At 39.4% G+C, this 12,206-nt stretch overlaps 1 protein-coding gene across 1 annotated transcript in view; it reads right to left on the reverse strand.

Annotated features, from left to right (window-relative positions):
• Positions 1–11,335, reverse strand: part of LOC120804384 (vitamin D3 receptor A) — an 88,978-nt gene extending 77,643 nt beyond the window's left edge. Inside the window, exons 1-2 of the mRNA XM_040153822.1 lie at positions 11,237–11,335; positions 10,062–10,229 (exon numbers count right to left, since the gene is read on the reverse strand). The gene's annotated coding sequence lies outside the window, so the exon portion shown is untranslated. The remainder of the gene's footprint in view (positions 1–10,061; positions 10,230–11,236) is intronic.
• Between the last annotated feature and the right edge of the window lie 871 nt (positions 11,336–12,206).

Raw genomic sequence — 12,206 nt, forward strand, 5'->3', positions numbered from 1 at the left:
TCTGCCAGTCTGTAGTTTTGTTGTCCCCAATGTCTGCTGCTTGACCTTGTTCTTATGAGTCGCCATCTTAGAAATTTTAAGGATGGAAGCAACCTGACACTCACTGTATCCCTCTGCCAGTAAATCCAGAATTGAACCCTTCTTTTCCTAACCGAAAACTTTTTTCAAATTTTCTTTTGGCCTGGCCAATAGTTTTTTTTTTTAATTCCAATTACTTTTGAGGTACTACTAGCACTGTTTTTGCCATCCAGCTGGTCCTATTGCATGAGGATAGTGATAGTGGTTGTTATACTTTTCCTCGTTAAATAACATTTGGTTCAGGTGATCACCTAATCAGTACCTCATTAAGTAGAATGAGGTGTGCTTGTGTCGGAATTCAACAAACACTGGAATTGAATGGCTGTCATACATGTAGAGATGCTGATTTGAGAAGAATTTATAAATAGATCAATATCCATATCTATCCATCTATCCATCTACACACGTTGTTTCTTCTGCTGCAAACTCTGGGGCATATTCTACAAGCCACGATCAGCATAGCACTAAAACAAAATGTGACCCAAGCAGACTGTAGCTCCTGCCAAAAGCAAATAGAGTCTTAAATGCTACATAATACAGCACACGGGGGGGTGGGGGGGACAGAAGAGCACAGAAAAACCCTAACAAGAAAAAAATGCAGTATACAAAAGAAAGGACAGACAGAGGGAGAGAGTGGAACAGAGAAAGACAACAATATGCGTAAAATGCTGGCGGTGGAGGGGAGGAAGAAGTCCAAACGACAACAGGGGGAAATGAGGCAGAGATGGACTGAAAACGAAACAGAGTATGTTTAAAGGCAAATTAAGACTTTACTGTTACCAGGAATTTGATTTAAGACCAATTTTGTTACTAAAAAACAAAATACAAAAAAAAAAAAAAAAAAAAACACAACAGGGAAAGCTGTATTGCATTAAACCCATCCTGTACTCATTTAACAGTGGACAAATATGCAAATAAAACTTACTTTGACCACCTGAGGTGAAGCAATAAAGATAAACATTTCTGCACGTCCGTTTCTCATTTGCAAAAATTCAGCCTTATTAACTTTGCTTTTAATATCTGTCAGAGAGCATTAATATTTTTTAAAGATTTGCCGTTATATATTATATATAATCGTTGTTTTGGTGTGAGGTAATAGTATAATCATTACTATTAACTTACAATATTATCAATATTACTGACTTTAACATCACCTTAACTGTGGCTTTTAAATAAATATGGGAGAGATTATTGAGGTCAACACTTATGTGACACTAACATACATACTGTACACAATACAGCATGAACACACTGTATTCTGCTCAGAAACAAACTCATCTTGGATCCAAGCAACAAAACCTTAATCAACAGGGATATAAATCAAAGCAGAAATATCAGACATGAAAAGCTTTATTATCCTTCATTTTCCAAGCTGTCCCTGTGTTCCCTCATAATGCAACATGACACGCCGGGGGAGGGCATGACACATTAACCAAAATGAGGAGCAGGAGTTTGGACTCCGTTTTAATAATCATACAGCCCACAGACACGTTGCTTGGGTTTGGGGACTGCACTTTATGGACAAGTGCAAGATGAGCACTGTGTGAAATGAGACGAGAGAGAAAGTGAGGCAAAGCGAAGAGAAAGAGAAAAAAAAAAAGAGGGACTACTGAGGTACAGTAGTATCAGTGTCATCAGTATCATAAAGCAAAAAAAAGTTTAAAAAAAAAAAAAAAAAGATGGACGGGAAAGAAAAATTTGTAAAATTAAACTTACTGGTGCAAAATCCGTTCAAAATGTGCGTGTCAGAAGGGACTGATTGATACTCTAAGGAAAGCTGCAAACTGGATTAACACAGGCCAAGCATTCAAACGTCACAGTCCACACTGCACTTCCTTGGGTCCTGAGCAAGACACCTGCCATGACAGTTGTGTCCCCTTGCAATGCTCGAGTAAACGCATCATTTCTGGAGTTGGATACTCGGCTCTGCTCCGCAAGTGTCTTGGTGGTGGTGTAAAAAGAACCATCGCAGTTGAATTCCACCTTTCTTAAAACCCTGGCATGTTCGTGCCTTAATGTGCTGCACTGCCCTTGTAGTGAAGCTCCGCCTTTTTCTTCACGTCAAGTAACATGTCAAAAAGCAATGTTTGAAGCCTTCTTGAGGAACGCAAATCCAAAAAACTTCAGTCGACTCTGCATTTCCTTGGGTCCTCAGCAATACACCTGCAAAGTTATAAGTCAATCGGACGAGTGGTTGTCTAAAAATCGAAATACAGACAGATTCCTCCATTCGCAGTTAGATATTGAATCAATCCATTAGGACTTTAACCTCTTGAACGCTATAATCGCCATTTAATTTCCCCTGAAGGAGCTTAAAAGTTACAACAATTATCTGACATTCATCTCACACTTCAGCTTTTAAGTTATATCATGCGTATACTTAGTGGAAATTCAAATCCCTCTTTTATGGCCTCATCACAATGAATGAATGGTACCAAGAAATCAAGAACATCAAATCTTTGATGTTATGAAGCATATTTTAATTTACACAACACGTTTGGCATCTCTGATAGTCCTTTTGATCTATAAATTAGTTTTTTTTTTTTTATTTGCAATGATGGACACAGTAGTGTTAACAGGCTGGATAGCAAAACCAGGTTTCAAAAGCCAATTTTTAGTCTTTCCAAGAAATTTGTAATTCTACCGAGACCTGACTTTTAAGACCAATTATAAATCCAAAACCAGACATAAAGGTGTCAAATCTCTGTCAGTACATGATGGAACTATAAATGAACACGATAAGAAAAAAGATTAGATCTCCAGGCTGCCACCTTTTAGTTAGACACAATTTTTAGTGTTTAAACGTGCCAAGGAGTTTGCACAATGGAGTAAATGACAAATTTAAATTTTTTGTAAAAAGTTATATTTTTAAATTCTAAAATCCAAGTATTGGCACTGGTACTAAGTTAGCCTGGATCCCTGTGAAGGGCTGTGTTAGGGGAAATAAAGTCCTGCTGTGTTTAGTTAAAGCCTTCTGGAAACAGAATGTAAAATTAACTCTTTTCTGGACTTATCTGATAAATGGGTATTTATATGCTTTACAATAACACCTGTGATTACATGATGAAAATTAGATAACTAATGTTTGTATTCAAGACTTTCAGATTTTATACAAAGCCACAGAAATAGTGCCGGATAACTAAATCGAACTCTAAAAAGTCTTTGTAGATCTTAATAACACATGCTAACAATATAACCACGAGAAAGAGAGTGTGAGTGCACACGCGTAAGAGGGAGGGAGCGAGAGTTAAAGTGTTATAGCGCTGAGCCAAAACATGCTTTGTTCTGTCCTATCGGCTTTGGTCTGCTGTTCTGCATTTACACTGGATCCATGCTGTGTATGTACACGTGTCAAAAAGATGCAGGCAGGAAGAAATAGTGTGAGAAAGACAGTGAGGAAATATTTACACCAATAGTAATAAAAAATATTGACATTAAAGCACATTTAGAGTGTGTGTGTGTGTGTCTGTATATGTCTACAGTGCGCACACACGCAGCCGGGTGCCTGGTCATCCACAACACTTTTGGATGACTAATTGTCCCACAAACAGGATGAGAGGGGTGGAGCCTTCTGTGGGGGGCCTGTTGAGTTACAACCAATCCCCCTCAGTGGGCTTGTCTCTCCCTCTCTGTGCTACAGTAGCATCAGGAAAGAGAAAATGAGGAATGGAGGGGAAAGAAAAAAAAAAAAAAAAAGGTTGGGACGAGGGTTAGCAGCTCACTGAAAGCCCCTTACACTGGGCCTCAACAGACAGACACAGAAAGACTGAGCAAGAAGAAGACAGAAGCTGAATCTCATTTGCAAATGTTTCCTCCTCACTCTGTGGCAATTCCCTGAAATATCCAGAAATGTTAACACCCCTTTTTTGTAGAATACTATTAAATGATGACAGTCACATGATGATGTTATTTCCTATTTTTAATTGTGTTTGGAAACGAGGGGGTTTTTTTTTTTTTGGGGGGGGGGGGGGGCAGCTAGCCTGGCTCTCTCAAAAGTCTGAAAATAAAACTCCCAAATTTACAAGATGTATCTTGCATTTCTAATCCTTATAGAAACGATAATATAAAAAACTATTTGTAGTTTTACGAGTTATGCGCTGTAACTTTTTCTTTGCAACTTTCTTAGAAAGTAATTTATGTGCTCTCCAAATGATGACACATAAAATAGACTGTTACAAATTGTTACAAATCCCTACAAAAGTTGTCTGTATTATAAAATAGCCAGCAGAATTATATATTTTTGCTATAATAGAAGTACATATAATTATCACATATTGTTACAATATTCAGAGCAGATGGAGTCATGTTTCTGGCCACCTGATGAATGTAAGTCACAATTACAATGCAAAAATGCTGACTGCGTGCAACTCAATCTCACAATGGACTGAAGGCTTGGAGTTAAGTGTATTCTGTCACTCTCCCTGTCTCTTCTCTTAGATTGCCCACAGAGCAAGTCCAGAGACCACTTCATACATACGCGCACACACGCACTTCCAGGTTTAATGAGTGGCTGCACTAATGAGCAAGCTGTGCTTTTAGTGTGGCAGTAAAACACATTCGACTTAAGTCTCACATCAGTCTAATTAAAAAGCCTCAGTTTAAAATCAATGGAAACTGACTATTTATCCACACAGAAGGCAGTGATGGTTATAATAGACTTTTGGCTGCTTAAGGAAATATCTTTAGCCTGGAGTTTGGTAGTCTGATTCCAATTAAGCCAAATCAAAGTCAATGAATGAGCTGTGCATTTTAGGAAACACAGGCAGACTTTGATTGCTTCTTGGTAAAGGCCTGTGTTTGTGTGACATGAGAAAATGCTAGGGTTTCTACTTTTTTTTTTTTTTTTTTTAAAACAGTAAAATTTAAGGCTTTTTTCCCATGACCATTCCATTGTGTCATACAGCACAAATTGGATGAATAAAATCTGATCAGATTGTTGCCTACCTGTGGCCAGATTTCTAATTGCATTTTTCTCATGGGAGACAAAGGTGACAAACTTTCCTGACTTTTACAGAAATATCAAATATCTGCAGATTTTTTTTTTTATTTAAAAAAAAAAAAAAAAAAACACTTATCCTGGATTACTGAAGGGGTGATAGGAAGAATAAATCACCAACAAGCTGAATCTATGGCTGATGGACTTTTTTTAGACAATTTAAATAACTGAAATAAATGGCTTTTATATTATAGCCTCATCAGTATTTAAAGCATAAAATGAAATGCAAATAATGAACTTCTAAAAAAGTGAAATTGCCTGGCCTTAGGGGTTTGAAGTGAACCGGCGATGTGGGGCTTGATTCTCAAATGGCCTGTGCCAGCACAATGTCCTACACTGCATGAAAGAAAAAAAAAAAAAAACCTCACTTTCTGTGATTCAGAGAAACATCTGTTTGCACAACTTCTCCAGTCTTTGCTTGGCTACTTCAAACATGTTGTCTAAAGCTTAAGAAGCACGCATCGTGTCTTTACGCCGATCACCCACAACATTAAAACCAGTTACCTATTTTAATGTTGTGGCTGACTGATGTATTTATAGAAGTAAAAAATCTTTCTGGGGCAATATGTCAGGTCTTTGTTGTGCCGCTTTAATTTATTAATTTAGGACTTGACATAAACCTAACCCTAACCCTTGAACACCAATTCAGATTTGCTGTCTGAGTTACCTCTGTAAAGTCAGACTGATGGTGAGTTTAGTCACCAGTTAAGCATTTAAGCTGTTCTCTGGCCATGTTAAGCCCCACATGGCCATGCTAAAAGTGGGCCTCTGCTTTATCTTAAGTCAGTCTGACAGGTAAAATGGATGCTGATGAATGTTATATGAACGGCTAACTGATCTCGGATCTGTGGCTGAAGGGATTGCTCGGTCACCATGGCAAATTTTCAGAGGTCTTACATCCAATTCAATTTGTTTAGATTTGGTAGAATTGATTATTGACAGGAGTAGGTAAATAAGAAATCCATGTATTTTAATGGTTCACTATCCCTAGGCAAATTGAATGGATTAATGCCATCGTACAATTGTTGTACGAGTTAAAGGTATTGTTCAAAGCCAAAGTGCATAAATACTACACACAGGCTTATCCCATATTCAACCCCTCCCATCATGCATTCTTGAAAACTAAATGAAATAAAAATGGTTCTTGAGGAAACACTCCATAATCAACCAGGCTTGGAATTTCAACAATAAAACTGCCTAAAACTCCATGCCTCTCTATGCAACCAATACATAGGCAGTTCACTGCATCTTGATGGGTACAATATTATCCAATTAGCCTTTCATTTCCAATGGTGGGAATGAACCTCTAACCCCGTTAGTGTTCGTTGTGTGTTAAGATACCCTAGACTACAACATGCTGCACAAACCCTGTGATCACTGTGGTCTGTGCCACTGTTTACCACCACCAAATCATTCAGATGTTGAACCCTGAGAACTTGCAATTCTGTGAGCACTACTTGTATGGTATCCTGTGACCTTAAACTGAGGTGAGCCGCTATTGACGTTTATCTCGCCAAGCCCCTTAGGGGCTTCAAACAAGACCTAATCACACCAGCCACAACACCAGAGCCTCTACCACATTTATGTTGTAGATACACAACTACCTCTCATAAGGAATCCATTAGCCCCTGTTTAGCACATTCACATTAAGGAGGGAGGAGGAGAGAAGGAGACTGTGCTGTAGGAATAACGGAATAATTAAAAAAAAAAAAAAAAAAAAAAAAGGAGTAATCTGTTACATATGAATGCCATAAAGCACCCAATTGTCTGTTTTTGAGTTATTCCACACAGTGATTCAAACTCTGGCCAGGTCATGAAAGCTTTTACATTTTGCTATCGCAAGCACCTGGTGTCTGGTAGGTCTTTCCTACGGGAAAAACCTCTGCCACACAGGGGGTGTTGTGTTTTGTTTGAAAGAAGCGGAAGAGAAACTAGTCAGTACGAACACCATGGTTTAACAAACAAAAGGGAAAATTCAAGAGAAAAGACAACAAAGTACTGAGCTGTTTGAATGACTACTTCAAATTTATCACTACGTGTCTCAGTGGCATAGTGCTAGGCATGGGTTATATCCTGTGTTACAATTCTATGAAGTTAAAAATCTGTGAGACAATACTATAGCTCTTGAAAAAAAAAAAAGATTTGTTGGATTTTGTAGCAAAAGCTGTTATTTCAATGTGTCATATATATATTTAATCAATATTTGGTTGAATAGAAGTACCAGATCAGTCTCAGTATCTGAGATGCCCAATATTGACAAATTTAGATGAGGATTGGTGCCGAGAAAAAAAAAAAAAAAAAAACTTTGATATCCCTTCACATTACCAGTTGTTTTAAAACAACTAAAACTGAGTCTCTATCTGTGACAATGTATTGTGACAAGGGATCATCTAAATTTGAGATGATCAGTGCAGATTAAACTGGAAATCAGTATCCAAATATTTGTCTGAACTTTGAAAACCCTCAACTACAGCATTGACGCAGGACAAGAACTAGTTAATGGAGGGAAAGGGGGGAAAAAAAAAAAGAAAAAGAAAAAAAAAGGTTAATCCATAGTGAATAATAGTTGTTAGTGACCGACCTACTAGTCTCCTAATTGAAATGATCAACAAAACTTCCTTCTCTTATTGATCCATCAGGTTTTGATAAAAGCACACTTTACAAAAACCTAAACTGTCTATCCATCTCAGGGTAAGGACTCACCTTGCGTATGACAACACATCTTTTTAAATGTCCGCTTCAAAGATCACTATCAACATGTAGGATGAAAGAAACAGTCTTAAGAGTCTAACAATTGTTGTATCTGCATTGCAATGAGATTTCAATACAAAAAAAAAAAAAAAAAAAAAAAAAAAAAAAAATCACATTAAAAGCAAATAAGAAGCAGCACTGACTTTAAACGCCATGAACTGAACAAAGAGACTGGAAAATTTTAACTCATGGCGACAAATTGTGTGAGTGTGCAGACCTGTTGGTACGAATGTGTGTGTGTGTGTGTGTGTGTGTGTGTCTGTCTCTGTGTGTTAAAATGCACACAAGCATTCCATATTGCTGGGAATACGCTTATGTTTCAAAATAGTGTGCTGCACCTTTAGGCCCCCATGCATCTGTTATCATTTTACAACCTGCCTGTAACTCAGCAGAATACAAACCTCCTGAGCACAATGTGCTCCACTAAGCACCTCATTACAGAAAAAGGCCCTTTGTATCCCACTGAGGTAATAGGTGGGTGGAGGGAACCTTTAGATGAAGGAATCAACACTGCGAAGTGACAGAGTGATTGTGCCTTTCATTACAAAACCTCTCAATTTCCAGCTTTTTCCAGACTCATAAGTGTGATAAAGTGTACTTTGATTCCATGGATTCAGTGCATGATGTACTGTATGACTCTTAGCTGGCAACATGAAACCATGCACTCTTGGAAATGCATGGTTTTTGCCCAACAGCAGTGGGAGGTAAGCGGTCAGTGAATCATGTTATTGCAGGTTGTAGCATGTGTGTTTACTCACAATATAGGAGAGCAGCAACCCTGTAAAATTCCCCAAATCTGCTAAAACAAGACGAAAACAAGCAACCAAGAACCACAAAGTGGCAAAATAACACAAAGAATCCTAATCTCATGGTTGTCAGAGTCAAATCTAGTGAAGGTACATTGTTTTTCATCATATTCAGCAGAGTCAACGCTACAAAAAAAGAAAAAGAAAAAGAAAAAAAAAGGCTCGAACACTCCCTGTAATTCCAGTGCAGCAATACAGACAGAGCAGGACAGCTACAGTCTTTTTCATACTATGCTGACAAAAAGTCCAAATAGAAAATCAGAGATTGAGGGATTTTTTTTTTTATAATAAAGCTATAATGAAAAATATCTTTAATTTCCCTTCTGCCAAAAGGAACCACTCATAGAAATCCATTATGTTCATACATTAAGATAATGCTATTCTTTCAATAAGATTTAAATAATTATCCATTTTTATTTAAATCAGGACTGAGGATTTTTTTTTTTTTTTTTTTTTAACTTCAGCCTCAAAGTGAATCACATAAGCTGAAAATTCACTACGAAAATAGCACTCAATGATGAGCAATGGCCACCCAGGAGAAACATGACTTCAGATCATGAATGGCATATCCACACAAATTCCACAGACAGCAAGGCAGTTTAGTCTAGAGTATGAACAATAAATCTGAAAATAATAACTTTTCTCAACACTGGATGCTGTACTCAGATAGACTGATAGTAGCTGTTACCTAGTAATACACATGTAGGATACAGTAATAGGATGGAATAAAATAAGTTAACTTTTCAACATACTGTACTGTCCAGTTCTGTCTTTGGTTCCTAAGAGTCACACAACAGCATTTTATCAAACTGTAGCAACTGACTGAAGTCTACCCATGTCCATTCTGCTCCACTCAGCTCCATGCTAATCTGTCCCTTTGTCCTCCCCGCCTAAGAGAAGCAGCCTCCTCCACATCAGCCACTGACAACCTCCAGGAAGGATGACAGGCAACACAGCCGTACACATCTAAACCACATCCCAACACTCATCTGTCTGTCAGTTTACACATGCAGTCATAAATACACTTTAATGTAAACCAGTGTAATACCATCAATTTCGGTTTGTTTCCCTATCGGCGTTTTTGGATTTGCAGGGGTTTGCGCACTGGCCCTGCTGCAGGCAGGCAGGCAGGCAGGCAGACATACACATGTGGAATGTGGAGGGAAGCACCCGCCTATAACAATAACACCACACACAAAACACAACCGGGACAAGGCTGGCGTGGAAGTTTGCTGAAATGCGAATTGAATCTGCAGTGTGAAATGCCATGAGGCCTCACCGCACGTAAACACGGTGTAGCGAGGAAACAAAGAGAAAAGCTGCAAGATTTTTTTTTATGCTAATGTGCAGCGGCTAGCTCACAACTTGCATGCTAACCGAGTCTTTGGTGTGTTACTGTCACAAAACCAGAGCAGTGAATTTCCTCTTACCTGATGTGGCATATCAACCTTCACTTTGTGCAGTAGCAGAGGGGGGCCCAAATGTTGGAGCCAGGTCGCCAAATTTTCCGAGCCGGTGGAGTTGAAGGCAGGTTTTTCTTTTTTTTTTTTTTAACAATTTCCCCACGCTGAAAAACTTTTCCTCGGTATAAAACAAAACTGTCAACAGAGAAGAAAGGAGGAGTGAATTAGGCAGGGCTATCTAACGGTCAGTCGGGGGCTGGGAATTGGGTAACGTTAGAGCCCCGATGACGTCCCGTTATTTCTTGCCTGGGCACACTGTCACGCCAAACGTCATTCAATAAATCTGGCAATTCAATAGCTGCCTTGCTCAAGCAGAAGTAAACACCTCCGAGAATACGGCTTCAGACATTTCACGACTCATTTCGGCTCTTCTTGGGCATTCGGCACACAAGTGACACATGATGCAACGCTTCATCCAAACAAGTTTCAAGTTTAATAATTCGTCACGCTGCTTGCTGTCCTCCACTCCATATTTTGTTAAGAAAACGTGTGTGTGGGGGGGGGGGCGAACCATAATGTTAAAGTTAGCATGCTCAGTGACAGGAGCGCTTGCTTGTGGCTATGAGCTCTACCGATTTGAAGAACGGATCCTCACCATTTATGATAGGTCTGAAGTCATGTCACTAGGTTTGTTCATATGCCAACGTACACGGCCACACATGAATTGCCACATTTTTAAAAAGGAGTTCCGCCGTGCCTTTCCTCCACACATGAGCGTCCAGAACGTTGACGGGGCTCGGGCACTTGGCTAACAAAACACGCCAGCAGCACCAGCAGTTACAATACGAAAATGTCCTTTAATTTCCACACGCCGTGGATATTATTGTCTTACACTAGCGGAGCCGCTGTGAAATGGCCACTCTACAATGACATTACGCCTAGGCTGACTGGGTACATTGTTTGAGTCAGTGGCATGTCAAAATACTGCAGCCCGCTAGAGAGCATTATGAACAGCTAACGCTACGTTACCAGCAGCTCACTTTACTGGCCTAAAAAAGCGTGTGTGCCTCTCAGCCTGAGAGCACTCCTCAGCAAGAGCGAAACGAGAAAGAGCAGAAAAACCACAGCACTGCTACAGTGTTACAACACCTTTCGCTACACGCGACACTCCCAAAGGTACAGGAAAGTGCAAAATAACTTACATTAATCCATGCGGAGCGCAACGCAGGCGACTCTCTGTTAGTCCAGTTTTTTTAGATCTGTATCAACATAGATGGACCGCACTTCTCCATAATCCCGCCCCTACGGTTTAGCAGTCAGGCATATCTATACATATATATAATCCCCCCATTGTCCAATCAAAGCTCTCCACTCTGGGATAGTGTATGCGCCCATTGGTCGAGAATCTTATCAGTCTCGGGCTGAGTCTCCAGCTGTCTCCCTACCATATAGGGGTGTGTCGTGACGTAGCCGACAGCCTGAGAGATAGTAAACAATTTGGCTCGAAATAATAGTTAATAAAAGAATGTCTAACACATCATTCAATGTAAAATGACAAGAACTATACGCTGGAGAGACTGGGCTGGAGAAATGGCGAGAAACGTCACTGGGGTTATTACTTTTTTTGCTACACTCGTGTGTAAATTTGTGTTTTAGCAGTGCTGCATTTTGATTGTTAGTTATTTTTCCTCATGAATTATTTATGATTTACCTATACATAATAAATGAAAGTTCCACCATCCTCTTCTCTCCCTCTGATCTCTCTGTCCTGGAAACTCGTGGTAACTGATAGTATACACATACCATACCAAGAGCATAAGAGGTTAGTAAAAAAAAAAAAAAAAAAAAAACATTTTCACCAGCCCACTAAACAACTGGTCTGTGTCGATATCGTATAAATGGAGACACAGCAGAGATAATTTGTCTACTTGGTGGAAGAATTCCGAGGGAATGCTAGGGCCCCGTGGTGCTATACTGTGTCACCCTTGGGAGGTTTTATTATTGCACTTCAATCGTCCCATTACCCGCACTGTAATTAGTTGTGATTCTCTTCTTAAAACCATCTCTTGTCATTTCCAAGGATGGGCCAGTGCAGAGCGCCAGCCTGAAGGGGCTGGATTTGGGTGTCTTTTTTTATCAAGGGCACACCAACTGGACTTTAGGCTATTTGGC

The sequence above is a fragment of the Xiphias gladius genome, chromosome 18 (assembly GCF_016859285.1).
Source record: "Xiphias gladius isolate SHS-SW01 ecotype Sanya breed wild chromosome 18, ASM1685928v1, whole genome shotgun sequence".
Lineage (NCBI taxonomy): Eukaryota > Metazoa > Chordata > Actinopteri > Istiophoriformes > Xiphiidae > Xiphias > Xiphias gladius.